Below are 13,655 nucleotides of genomic sequence, written 5' to 3' on the forward strand. Positions count from 1 at the left end.
TCCCAAACAAAGGACCATCTCATTTTTCTGGAAGCAAGCCAATGACCAGCTCACATCCCAGGAGAACTGGCTTGGGAAAAAGGAGGGAAGTGTGCTGATGCACTTAGGACCCAAGTAAACAACATGGCATTGTTCTATAGGTTCGTAGTCTTGCTCTAGTTATGATGGACATTGAGGCTGAGCACTGACAAACTCCTGACTTTGGCTGAGGTGCAGATCTTGCCACGCCAACTGACTGCCTGGTCATGTGCACAGGCAGGGACTTTTCTGCAGGACTGCTTTGAGGATTTTACGAAGCATTATTGGCCCATGTACTGCTTGTTGAGAGACATTTTGGTAGGGAGTAGGGTCACAGATGGGGCAAGGGGATGGTTAGACACAGTATCAGCTTCTGCTTAGCCTCTTCACAGCAGGAGCCTGGGGGAAGAGGGATGGTCATTCACTTGCAGCATACATGCGCCAGCGCTGCTCGCATGAGCATGAAGCCTGCTCTTTTCTCCCGGCATAGAAGGTAAGGAAGAGTCTATCATCAGCCAGGCAGGTATTTTTGGCTGTACCCTATATACCCCATAGGTAGCCAGTCTGTGTTGCATGCATCGTGGGGCAGGTCTGTGCTGTCTGTTCAGCCCACAGCAGGTTTGCCAGGCACACCATGAGGCCAAGGGCCGTTGCACCAGCGGGAGCTTCAGCCTTTACACCACAGGGTGCTGATCCCTGAGACTCCCCCAGAGCTGGGAAAGGTATTAATGCATTATTCTCTCTTGGCAAAAGCAAAGCAAATGGCTGCAAGGGAGTGCAGCCCAGAAGCAAAGGGCAGAAGGCACTGCCTGAGGATGGAGGAATCCTCGTGGGCAGGACAAGACAGAAGCATCGAGGAGCAGAAGTGGGACCCCTGCAAAGCTCCCTCCTGCACAGAGGGGCATTTATCACTTCCCCTTGGCTGCAGCTACTGATGACAGTTACCCAACAGGGTTACTAAACCTGCCTGACTTTCCCTCCTGCCCCAGACCCTGGGCTGGTGACAATGTTTCAGAGATCACACTGACATGGTTCATGTGGTGTCCCCTGCATCCCTGGCTCCAGAGGGCTTGTTTATGCCTGTTCACCCTTGCCCAGGAGGTCCATGGCCTTAAGTCCTACAGTCTAAGAGTATTCTTGTGCAGGGTGGATTAGCTTCAAAAACCCCAGGCATCTGAGAGGTACCGGCCTCCAGGCTCTAGGGCATTTGCTCCAGAAGCAGGCGACAGCCAGGATGTGTCATTTCCATTCCCACCAAACCGAACAGGGAAAACCGGGGAGATTCTCCTGGCCTCTGCACTGGCTAAATTTAGTCAGGCACGTTCAAGCTGTAACATAATGCACCTCCTCTCATTCAAAGAGAAGATGGGGAGATGAGAGAAGTCCACAGATCAAGCCCCTGATAAGGAGGTAACCTTAGAGGGAAAGCAATGTCCCTACAGGGTCTGCTGTTGTGTAAACTCACCCTGAGGGGGACAGGCCCTTTGCAGGACCCAGCCCTAAGCCAAGCTCTGGGTAAGGCATCCCCCAACCCAGGCAGGGTGAGCGTCCTGGGCTTATTTCACCAGTTCTGCCATGCACGAGCTCCTGGAAGGAGCAATCCAAGGGGCACTGCTGGGTGCAGATGTTGGGTTGGAGTGGTGTGAGCTGGGTGCTGGGCAGCCCCAGGAGAAGGCCACCTATTCTGAGCTCAGTTTTGGCACCTTGTGGGGTGTCTGCCAGACCAGGGGCACATGAAGAGGTACAGAAACGGGAGCCTCCCTGCACACTCCTTGGCAAGTGCCAGGCTGGTGTTTGTTCAGAATAAGAGCCGTCAGGGAGGGAAGTCTCCCTGGGCAAGCAGGCATCAGCCATGACTTTCCCAGAGAGAAACAAGCAGGGGGTAAAAGCCCCAGCCCCCCTCAAATGCACCCCTTCTTAACAATAGCACTGTCAGCAAGGACTTGTGCTGCGTGGCAGGGCTCCCCGCGGCCATCAGGGACTTATCTAACCCCTGATGAGATGCAGGGAGACATGATATTCTGATAGCCCTTCCTGCTTTGGAAACAAAGATGTTTGTCTCTCTTTGTGGTGGCCTGTTTATTTGGGGGAAAGGGAAGGAAAAACAGCAGAGACAGAACAGGGCCTTCCCCCACACGGTGTTTTATTCAGCTGCCCTCGGGGAGCGAGCTCAGCTTCATGGGCAGGGAAGGTTTTACCTGCTGAGCAAGTCGAGGAGAACCTGCACCCATGATTGGGATTGAGCAGCATGGGAGGCACTGGGAGAAGGACCCACCAGGTCTGGTGGGGCAGGGCAGCTGGGGAACCAGCCCTACAAGTGGACAGGACCTCTTCTCCAGCCATGAAGGTCTGAGTCCAAGAACAGTGCCGAAAAACACAAGGAGCCTGCTGGCCAGGCTGCCAAGAACTGTGAAGGCACTCAGCCTTCCCTAGCTAGCTCCCCACCAACGATAAGTTGTTACCCCACTTGACCCAGGCACCCACCCCACATTCCCTAGGTGTTGGTGCCCTGTCCAAATGGTCCAGCTGCTCTCTCAGCTTGGATGCCACAGAGAAACGAGAGCTGCTTCGCTCCCCTGTCCTCCTCCTCCTCCTGTTGTGCTGAAGGCTTCGGTGGGAGGACTGCCCGCCTCACCTCCCCACGGTGCTCAACACTCCCAGCTGGTGGGCGAAGGTAGTCTGGGACTTGCTTGACAGGTAAAACCTTCCCTCTCTGTGAATTCTCTACCTGCGTTTACGACTGCCTGCCCCTGAGCCAAGGATGCCTTTTTGGCAGCTCCAGGAGTGGGCTCGGCTGGGTGCGGAGCACTGTTTTTCTCCAGGATTTTATGACTTGCTTCATTTCTCAGGGTGTCTCAGTTGGACTTCCTTCAAACTCTCCATCACTTCATTGCTGTCTGCTCTTTTCCTTCCTGCAACCCTGCACAGACCCCATACATGGCAGAGAAACCACAGATGGCACCTGGCACCTCCCAGAAATCTCTCTGACCAAAACACCTGATACTGAGCTGCGCTACAACCTCCACGTAGACTGAGCCATGCAGCATCCTTGTGATGTAGCCGGTGGGTGGGGAGGAGATAAGGCTCATGCAGGACCTCTGCTGCTGCTGTGCTCCCATGACCTCCCTGCTCTCTGGCTGTTCTGGGAGCCTTTCACACCAGTGCCAACACTATCTCTTGCTGGGCAATGGGGCTGAGCCCCCCACCCTGGCTCCAGGACACTTAGCCACATGTCCTGGGCTACCTATTCCCTGTCCCTCTGCCTTGGGATTACTGCTTGCCTGCAGGGACTCCTCAGGGCAAGGGAGCGGGTTGACATCCCTGGGCCCAGGCAGGACCCTCCAAGGAGCACCACCAAGGCCAGTGCATCCGTCCTTGCTGCTCAGACCCTCCAAGCACAGCCCTGGGGGTGAATTAGAGAGAAAGGAGCAGAGAGCCCAGGACTGATGATGTTCATCCCCAGAAGTCTGGGGCAGCCCTCTGACAAGGTAGGGTGCTGTGCTACAGGGATCTGGTCTCACCAAACACCGGCCTTCATTGCTTCTTGTATTGTGCAGTGTCCATCAGCCTGGGGCTTCCTGAAAAACACCTCCTCAAGTTCCCAAGACCGGCCAGGGAAGTCCTGTGAGCTGAGCCTGGACTGACAGGATATTTAGATACTGCAAGCAGTTAAAGAATTTGCAAAGACACAAGAGGGGATGAACCAACAGCAGCCTTTCTTGCTTTGGAGCAATTCTGTCTTGTGGGAACAGCCAACCTGTTCCTTGTGGGCCCTGTATGTATTGTGGCCTAAGCAAGGTCAGGATCTGTGCTGGGACCAGTTCACTCAATGCAATGGACAGGTGGCTTCAGGGTTGTCAAACCCTTGGCTGGGAGAAGAGGCAGGCCAGGTTGCCACAATCGCTTGGTTAAGCTGGATCCAGCTGCATGGGGTGGTGGGATCCTGGAGGAGCAGTTGTCAGGTGTCTCTGACCATCTGCTCCCATAGATCCCCAGGTCTGTTGGGCACATAAATGGATTTGGGATGAAGACTACTCCACCTGTAAAGCTCCTAGCTGTCACGTGAAGGAGATGGCTTGCAGAAAGACTGTATCTCCCTAAAGAGCGATGTCTAATGCTGAGAAGCCATCACACCCCATGCTTTGGGACACAGGAATGGGGGATGAAGGGAAGTGCCATTCAGCCCTGGAGAAAAAGATCCATGGAAATGGGGGTAAAACCTTGTCCCCAGAACCAAGGCTTCCTCCTTCCAACCTAATAATAAGCCCCTAGTTGAGCAAGGGTAGCCCCGAAGTGTGTCTGTACAGCTCCACGGTGAAGCCCAGGGCACTGGGCCAGCTAGGGCAGCCCTGTCAGAGGAACCTTAACCCCTCCGCACACATACCCACCCTTGGGGATCACAGAGTTGCTGTGGTTTGGGTCAGGCCAGCCTCAAAAATGCCAGGCTCAGCCTTCTTGAAAGTAGGCAACCTCAGTGAAGAGCATGAGTGACCAAAGCTGGTGGGCTGCAGCTGCCTGGGGGCTGCTCTTGATGACTGTCCCTGGATGCTGACCTGCTGCCCGCCAAGTCGCCATTTCCCCTTTGGAAAGCCAGCGCTCTCCCACTGCAGAAAGGTCAGGCTGTGCCTGGCGTGCAGCTGTGTCTCGGCTCGGTCGGGGGACAGATGGTTTTACTCCTCAGAGTGAAACCGAGACGCTGGGCTCTGCGCTGCTATTCCCAGAAGCAGAAGCGGGTGAGGATGCCCAGCCATGCCGTGGGACAGCTGTCCCTCTTGCCGGCAGGAGGGTGGCCGCTGGCTCAGAGCGATACTCCCAGTGGGGAAATGGGACGCTTTCCGAGAAAGGCAGGCTCTCGGCAGGCAGCATGACAGCAGCACTCTCTGGGCAGGGGCAAGATCGTCCGGAAATGGGGTGGCCCAGTTTGCTGGGCCCGTGCTCACCCTTTTCAGGGGAGACTCACAAGTGGCTCAGAAAGGTTTGCTTTTTGACTTTTTTTGGCCCAGCACAGGTCTGCCCAAGGTGAGTAACACCCCTGTGTGTTGGCAGGGCCTCCCTGTGTCCTGAGTGCCCAGGGAAGGGGGTCTCAGCCCAGACCTGCAGAGCCTCAGCACCATGCCAGGGTGTGGGTACCTGCAGTGGGCAGGGAAGGATGATTCCCAAGGGAAGGCAAAAAGCAGGACAAGCACTAGAGTTCTCAGTCAAGCTTATCTTTTTTTTTAAATTTTTTTTACTTTCTAGGGGTGTTTCTGAAGACAAGATACTCTTTGGTCCCTCCAAGAGGCTGAAATGCAAAATGCACTGCTTTTCTTTCTTACTTTTTTAATGCAATGTTTTTCAGCCTTCTCGGTTGTATGTGCACATTTCTGGGAACATCATGACTTCCACTAAGGAGAATCACCCAGCGCTGTAAAACCATGGACCAGGCCTCAGCAGCACCAGCAGAGCTGATGGGAATGCAGCCTTGGGTGTGTGGCACAAGAGGTAGAGGCAGAGCTGTCCTGGCCAGAGGGAGAGACGATGGTGGGTGAGCAAGTGGTGCCTTAGGGATGAGAAGGGGGATCCTGAGACCTCTCAAGGCATCTCCTCCCCAGGGGATGTACCACACCACACTGCTCCTGCCTCCACTGAGCTGAGGGAGGAGGGTGCTCAGGGCACGCCAACACTCACCACCCCTTTTTGTTAGCCACAGCACCTTCCCCTGCTCTGGGTTCCCCCATTGCCCCCCAGAGCAGTTTTGAATGGATGTTTTGTGGAGTGCTGGCACACCGGCCGATATCACAGTAAAACTGTGTGCCTGGAGGCAGCCTTGCCTCTCCCTGGCACCTCGAGAAGGTGGCTCCCCAGGCTCCCACCACTGGTAACATCTCAATGCCACATCAGCTGCAGGTGGACTGAGTCCCTGGTCTCCTCCATATGCAACCAGGACAAGCATTGACAGGCCCCAGCTCCCCAGCACACCTTTGCCCAGACGGTGTATTTCAGCCCTGCCTGCAGAAAAGCAGAGAGCTCCCTCTCCGCATTGCACCAGGGTGCCAAGCCCGACTTTGCTGCCAGCTGTGCCCGTGGGCCATCTGACTGCAGCCCTGGCTCTCCTGGGGCTGGGCTGGCTGGGCATGCCGTGGTGGCAACCTCGCTGGTGTGGCGGCTGCCCCACTCTGGCTGAGCATCTGTGGCCTCCTCCTGTTGAAACATCATCCCTTGCGGGCAAACCAGCTGGGCACCAGCGAATGAGCTGGCATGAAGGTGAGGGCTGCCATTACAACAGCAAGGCTGCGTACGTGCAGCTTCCCGGCATCGTGCAACTGCAGTCCCAGGTGCTCTCTTTCCCCCTGCCTGGCCAGGCCTGTGTAGCTGCAGAGGAGAAGGGGCACTGCCTGACTGCGCTGTGAATTCTGGCTGCTCATCCAGCCCAGATCAATAACTGCCCTCCACATGGGTCTGGAACGGGCACCACAGATGGATTTGGGATTGCTGCACCCCTCGGAAGGGGTTGCGGATGGCTCGCAAGAGCCATTCTGGCCCTTTTCCCTGTCCCACTGCTCCAGACTTCAAGTCTCATTCATAAAGATTTAGGCACCTGAAACTGCAGCTAAGGGTTTTACAGCAGTGCCTGAAGATCTTGGGTCCTCCTTCACTTGGACTTGGATAGGCAAAAAAACGTGCCACAGGCCTGGAAAATAGAAAATATGATTCCTGTGGCGGTGCAGCCAATGGAGTAGAGAGTAAAGCAGCAAGCAGGGTGTCTGGTGTTCATCAAGGGAGGGTGAAGAACTGCATAAGACAGCTATTGAAGCGAGGATGATGTGCAGGCTGGAAAACATACATCTATAGCATTGAAACTATAGGGCATAGATGCAGGGCATGGTCCCGCTAAGAGCAACTGGAAGCATGACAGAAGATGCCAAGCAACAGCACGGCACAGCCCGGCACAGAAGGAGCTGATTAAGTGTGCACAAAAGGCAGCTGTGACTTGGATGAAGACTGTAGGGCTGTCAGCCACATTGTGCGCCGTTTGCTCACCAGGACACAGCCTTTGCTCACCAGCGACCAGTCTCTCCCGAGCAGAGATGCTTGCGTGACTGAGCTGCTGCTGACTGGAGCTGTGGGGGGAAGCAGGGATGAGCTGTGATGAGAAACAGCTCCGGAGCAGAGAGCTGCAGCTGCGGGGTAGCTGGCTGCACCCAGGGTGACAGCAGTAGTTAGGGCCCCTGCAGTGTTGACAACTGCCAGAGAAAGAAGCTGACGCCCGAAGAATGGCCAGAATTGTCTGTGGTTATAAATCTGGCTTTTCAGCTCTCAGGAAGGGGGCTTGTTCAACAACTCGGAGGAATGCAAGTTTTGAATGTGTGAAGGGACAGGACTTCACATTGTTTTCCCAGCTAGCTGCCACTTTGCAACCCCTATTTCTGTGAGTGAGCTCACATCAGCCAGGATGACACCCCACACCACCCCATTCCGCTCTCCAACCTTCAGCTGTTCACTCCTGCCTGGCACAGCCTCCTCTCTTGTGGGGAAAGCATTCCTGTCACTGAGCATCAGACTGATGTGAAAATAACTGAGTTTTCTTCAGCACCAGCTTATGTTGGGTTTGCAGATCTATGGAACAACTCTGACATGGAACCTCACACTCCTTCCCTTCTACTGAGAGAGACAGGCAGGAGGCTTAGGCAACAGTGTAAGTGAGGTCTGCTGGAAAGTAATTTCAGCTGCACTTCTTTCTGTGCAGTTGTATTTTTTCCTCTTACCATGCCCAGCACCGAGGCTTCTAGGTATCACCCAGCTGTGTGTTAAAGGACAAGGTAAGAACTGGTCTTGGTGGGATGGATGGTGGTGGGGATGTACAGCTCACACTCCGTTTGCACAAGGAACTGGCAGGCAGTGGAGCCCCTGGTAGCTGCAATAGAAAGGAGAAAGGAAAGAGAACATTTGACATTAATATTATGAAACGAAAGAAAAATCTGGTGTCAATCACTTCAGCCAGCATAATGGGAACGCAAAGCAGAAGCCTCCTACTTTTACATTTATTTTTCAGTCCAGAGAAAAACAGTCCAGGAGATGGGAGAATTAAAGCCCTACACAGATGAGTTATTAGAGATGTCTAATTTACTTATTGTGCCTGGCACGGCATTCAAGTTCAAGAGGCAAGGAGCAGATAAGGATGATCCTTTGCAGATGCCTTACTCTTCTGCATTGCAGAACACTGCCAGGGCAGGAGGAGGAAATAGGGGTAGTGGACAAGATGCCTCCATGTGCTGAGCTTGGAGGTTTGCTGCCAGAAGTCCCAGGAAAACTCTCAGACTCCTTTTCCAGGGAGTTGTATCTCTTGCTAAGGCCACTACAGGAATCGAACAGATTTTCCTGCTGCTGTTGTGTCGCATTGCTGGAGACGCTGTTCTGGAAAGCTTACAACACACCTAAGTAGTAATGGCAGAGTTTTGTATTGCGTCAGCAAGCAGCACCAGGGGTCTGCCTCAGATCCTACCACTTAGAAGATGTGCCAGCCAGGACCATGTGCTACTTGCAATGATCATCCATCCCTGGATTGACCCGAGGAACAAGTGTGACTCCAGTAGGAAGGACTGTGCTGCTGACCGCTGGGTCACAGCAAGTGCCAAGTGACCTTTGGGATGAGGAAGACCGCTTCTGTAGAGAGTTCTCCTGAGCATCCTTAACATCAGGCTGCCGAACAGATACCTAGAGGGAAAGCAGCCTCAAAACCTGCACCAACAAGTAGATTTCCAGCAACATTGGCTCAAGGGCATTCAGAGTTGCTTGTGTCCAAATAGGAGTCAAACACAGTATGGGATTGCTCAATGACATAGGTCCTTTCACCCCTGAAATTGTTGCGGGAAGGCAACTAATGAGACTGTGGTGGATTACAAGGCAGTGAGCGTCAGGAAGCTCAGCCTAAACACAGCCTACGGTCTCCACTGGAGGAGTATGGCCACCCCAATTTCATGAGATGTGTCAATCTCCAGGTCTACCTAGGCTATGGCAGGCACGTGGTCCCCTAGTTGTACTGGAGTACTAAAAAGGAGCATATTGCTATTCTTCACACCCCCACCCCCAAACTTAGTGCACAAACAGGGACTGGCACTGCTCCACACCGCTCCGAAGCTCTCCTCAAAGTTAGCTGAATCAGCAACATCCATGTATTAGGCCAGAGAAGGATACCAATCCAGGAACACCTCTGTGTTGTGAGGAAAGGACGCCTTGCCAGGGCCACAATCAACATTGTCCTACCAGGTGGAATATCTCTAATCTACAGCCCACAAAGACTCAATTTCCTCTGGCATCCATGCTGCAGGGATAAACTACTTAAATCGCACACAGGCAGCTGTAGTACAACAGCGGAGTGAGGAAACAGAAAACACTATCATCTGAGTTGTTCCAGGTTACTTGAAACAGGTCAAGTAGGGAAGCAATTCCTGCCCCTGCATTTTAACCAGGTACCACTTTCTGTGCAGCTTCTGTGGGAGCCAGGCTAGAGGTTCAGCAAGGGCTGATGAGCAGAAAGGCTGGCACAGGGCTTCGGGCAGCCTAATTCACAGCCTGATGGACAACGGTGTCCATTTAAAGGACAGGTTTCTCTCACCCGTAACAAGTTAAAAGAGCATCTCAGTGCTCCGCAATATCCTGGTTTACAGAATGGAAGCTGCTATTTGCTGGAGCTGCACATCTAGCAGGCTAAATCACGGGGCAGAACAACCTGGATGGTCACAGGCGGCTGCCCTGTGATCTGGGAATGTTTCTGGCATCGTGTCTCCCTTGTCTCCATGCTGAAGGCTTACAGAGCTGACAGTGCATTGCTGCGGTGGTGTACCAAAGCTACAAAGACCAGTATAACTCTCTAAAAGTGGTGGAGTTATTAATTGCTTTTAATTGCTCTCAGCAGGTTCAGCTGTTCAGTATCTCCCAGGGACTACATGGAGTGCCAGCATAGCTTGTCTGCCAGGAGCCCTTCCAATACTTTATCCGCACACAGTTCCCAGGCTGGCAGAGTCCAACACCTCAGCAGCAGTTCCTGGATGTGCATAGCCATGCAAGTCTCCTGGGCTGCTTGGTGAGTTTGCTGGGGTCAGAGTCCATAGAGTGAACAAGGCAGCAATAAGGAAGGAAAAAATGGGTAATGACATGGGGATGGCAAAGGGGTATCCTGAAAGCCCATGTTATGGGGTGGAGAGGGCAATGCTTTGTGAAGGAGTGAGGAGAGGGAAGCTGTGCCTGCAGAGGAGGGACTTCTACCCACACCGCTGCTGGAGGAAGAGCAAACGCTGGCTGCCTCCCCAGGCAGGCAGTAACAGGCTGCTGCTCCTCACCTTTCTCCTCCTCCTCCCCTGCTCCAGCCTGCTGCAGGACAGGGTGGCGCCAGAGGTGCCTGCCTTGGCAAAGGGGGACTCTCACATCAGGTTGGGCAAGTATCGAGTGAGTTCCAAGGATCATGATCCTTTCTTGGCTCTGGAGGCACTTTCCCATGAAAAAAAACCTCCTCTGTCCTGCCAGTCCCAACACCTTCCAGATCCTCCCAGTTCTCTTACCATGTCATGTGGCTTCCCAGCCAGGATGATCATTAGTTCCTCATATTAAAGGCAACTACTCACCGATTAATATCTTTGGGCCCATTTGTTGCCTTCCTGAAGTGTCAGTCACTTGACCAACTTGATAAACTTCTGTGATGAAATGGCTGGCTTGGTAGATGAGGGGAGAGCAGTGGACATTGTCTACCCTGACTTCAATAAGGCCTTTGACACTGTCTTCCTTAAGATCTTCATAAGGAAGCCAATGGAAGTACAGGCTGGGTGAGGAAACAGTGAGGTGGACTGAAAACTGACTGAATGGCCAGGCCCAGAGGGTAGTGATCAGTGGCATGAAGTCTAGCTAGAGGCCAGTAACTAGTGATGTACCCCAGGGGTCAGTACTGGGTCTGATCCTATTTCGTATCTTCATTAATGATCTGGATGATGAGGCAGACTGTACCGTCAAGTTTGCAGGTACACAAAACCGGGAGGAGCGGCTGATACACCAGAGAGTCGTGCTGCCATCCAGAGGGACCTCAACAGGCTGGAGAAATGATTATGACAGGAACCTGTGAAGTTCAACGAGGAGAAGTGCAAAGTCTTGCACCTGGGGAGGAATAACCCCAGGCCCCAGGATATGCTGGGGGCCACCAGCTGAAAGCAGCTTGGCAGAAAAGGACCTGGGATCCTGTGGACACCAGGTTGAACATGAGCCAGCAACGTGGCCCTTGCGGACCAAAGGCGGCTAATGGTTTCCTGGGCTGCCTTAGGATGAGTGTTCCCAGCAGGTCGAGGGAGGTTATCCTTCCCCTCAGCACCGGTGAGGCCACACCTGGAGTGCTGTGTCCAGTTCTGGGCTCCCCAGTACAAGAGAGACAGGGACGTATTAGAGAGAGTCCAGGGACGTATTAGAGAGAGTCCAGGGAAGTGTCATGAAGGTGATTAAGGGACTGGAGCACCTCTTCTATGAGGAAAAGCTGAGAGAGCTGGGACTGTTCAGCCTGCAGAAGGCTCAGTGTATATCAATGTGTATAAATACCTGAGGGTGCAAAGAAGACAGAGCCAGGCTCTTCTCAATGGTGCCCAGGGACAGGACCAGAGGCAATGGACACAAACTGAAACACAGGAGGTTCCCTCTGAACATCAGGAAACACTTTTTTACTATGAGGGTGACTGAGCACTGGCCCAGCTGCCCAGACCGGTTGTGGAGTCTCCATCCCTGGAGAGAGTCAAAAGCCATCTGGACATAGTCCTGGGCTGCTGGTGCAGGGAAACCTGCTGGAACAGGAGGGTTGGACCAGAAGAGCTCCAGAGGTCCCTTGCAACCTCAACCATTCTGTGATTCTGTGAAAGGGAAGAAAACAGTCTGCTCGAGAAAGAACATATAAAGCACCTGTTAACCTGCTGATCCCAGGGAAACAGCATGATGAAGAACATTTAAAACGAGGGGACATCAGGTTGCCAAAGCCTCAGCACCCTAGAAGTTAGGCCAGGAGAGAAGTCCAAAGCAGTAGCGGAAAGCAGCAGCCAGCCATGGAGGAGCACACACAGACTGTTTCCAGGTTACCTCCCATCAAATCATGAACACTGCACACAAACAGGAGCAGTATTGCTCGGTCCACTCTGGCTCAGGGGATTGTTTCCTACAGAAGAAGAATCACCTACTCATATATCCAACCCCCTTCCACATTGCTCCATGCTCCCAAGAGCCCAGAGAGACTTCTCACAGCTCTCTGCCTCCTCCCCTGGTCTGTGCCCAAGGATGGCTGGAGTCCGGGAGGCGAGATGAAGCTGCCTCTCCCCGAGCCAGGGGAACAGAGGCATCCCTAGCCTCTCCTGGGCCTTGCCCAGCACAGGTGATGCTCGGCAGGTTGCTGCTTACATCATCCAGCCAGCGGTTGCCACAGTAACCACACTTATGGATGAAGGATACGAGGTTCCTGGGGTAACGGAATGACTGCCACACGCTTCGCCTGGGTGTTGTCTCTATTGCACAGCAGGAAAGGAAGGTGCAGTTTTCTAAATGTGAGAAAATAAATACCCTTCCCTACGCTACACCAAGCCGGGCTTCCCATCCGCTCCACCCTCCCATGCGCTGCCACAGCCTCACTCTCCACAGCCCTGTGCTCCCTGGCAACTGCATTGCTTCCTTGAACACCCAACCCAAGAAGAAAAACTGCTTTAGACAAGAAGAAATCAGCCTACCTAGTCAGGAGCCATCACTTTTTTCAGTTTCAACAGCAGACGTGCTCTGCAGCCCCACCAGACCCACCCCAGGCCAAGGCCTTGATCCCCATGAGTATCACAATCACAGACCCCTTGGTGCCAGCCGTTGAACAGATGTCTGAAGAGCTTGGATGGAGAACTCACCCTCCCTCGGAGACCCTTCCAGTCTAGTTTTTCTAATAAGATTTGCTCACAATCAGCTTCATTATGTGCAGGAGCAATAGTAGCAGAGGGAAGCCACACAAAACCAAAGCCTAGCAGATCTGATGGGCTCCTATAGTGCTGCTCTCACTCCCATTGAAAGCAAGAGAAGCCGTGTGGCTGAAGGCAGCACTTATGCCTCTGCTTTCATCACTGGGGAGAGCAAGCATTTACAGGACGCAGGTCACCCCTGCCTGGTGCCTTCAGCTACCTGAAGAACCAAGGGAAGGCCAGGTAGAGCCTATTCCCCTTCTGCTCCAAGTCCACCTCTGCTTCATAGCAAAGCCCTCAGGGAGTGATGCATCCGATCAAAAGTAGTTACATGGCCAGAAGGAATCGGGGCCAGCCATCCCCTCTGCTGAGCAGTTTTCAGCAGCAGCCATGTGAAAAAGAAAACCTGCTCTGCAGGCTCACCATTCAGGATACAAAGGATGAACTCCAAAGCCTCTTTGGAGAGGGCCCAAATACAGGCTGTTACGATCCGATTAGCTACTAGATTCCCTTCTGTTCCCTGGTGTGCCAGCCTGGGAGACCACAGCCTCCAAGCTCCCGTCTGCTGGCTGGGAGAGCTGGAAAGGACAGAGCGAATGAGGCAGAGAGCTCGAGAAGAACTCACCCTGAAAGCACCCTAGAAAAAAAAGGGGGTGACTGCTGGGGATGCTCTTGCCTTGTGCCATCTCCTCTGTACAGGCA

This window comes from Nyctibius grandis, chromosome 5 (assembly GCF_013368605.1).
Source record: "Nyctibius grandis isolate bNycGra1 chromosome 5, bNycGra1.pri, whole genome shotgun sequence".
NCBI lineage: Eukaryota > Metazoa > Chordata > Aves > Nyctibiiformes > Nyctibiidae > Nyctibius > Nyctibius grandis.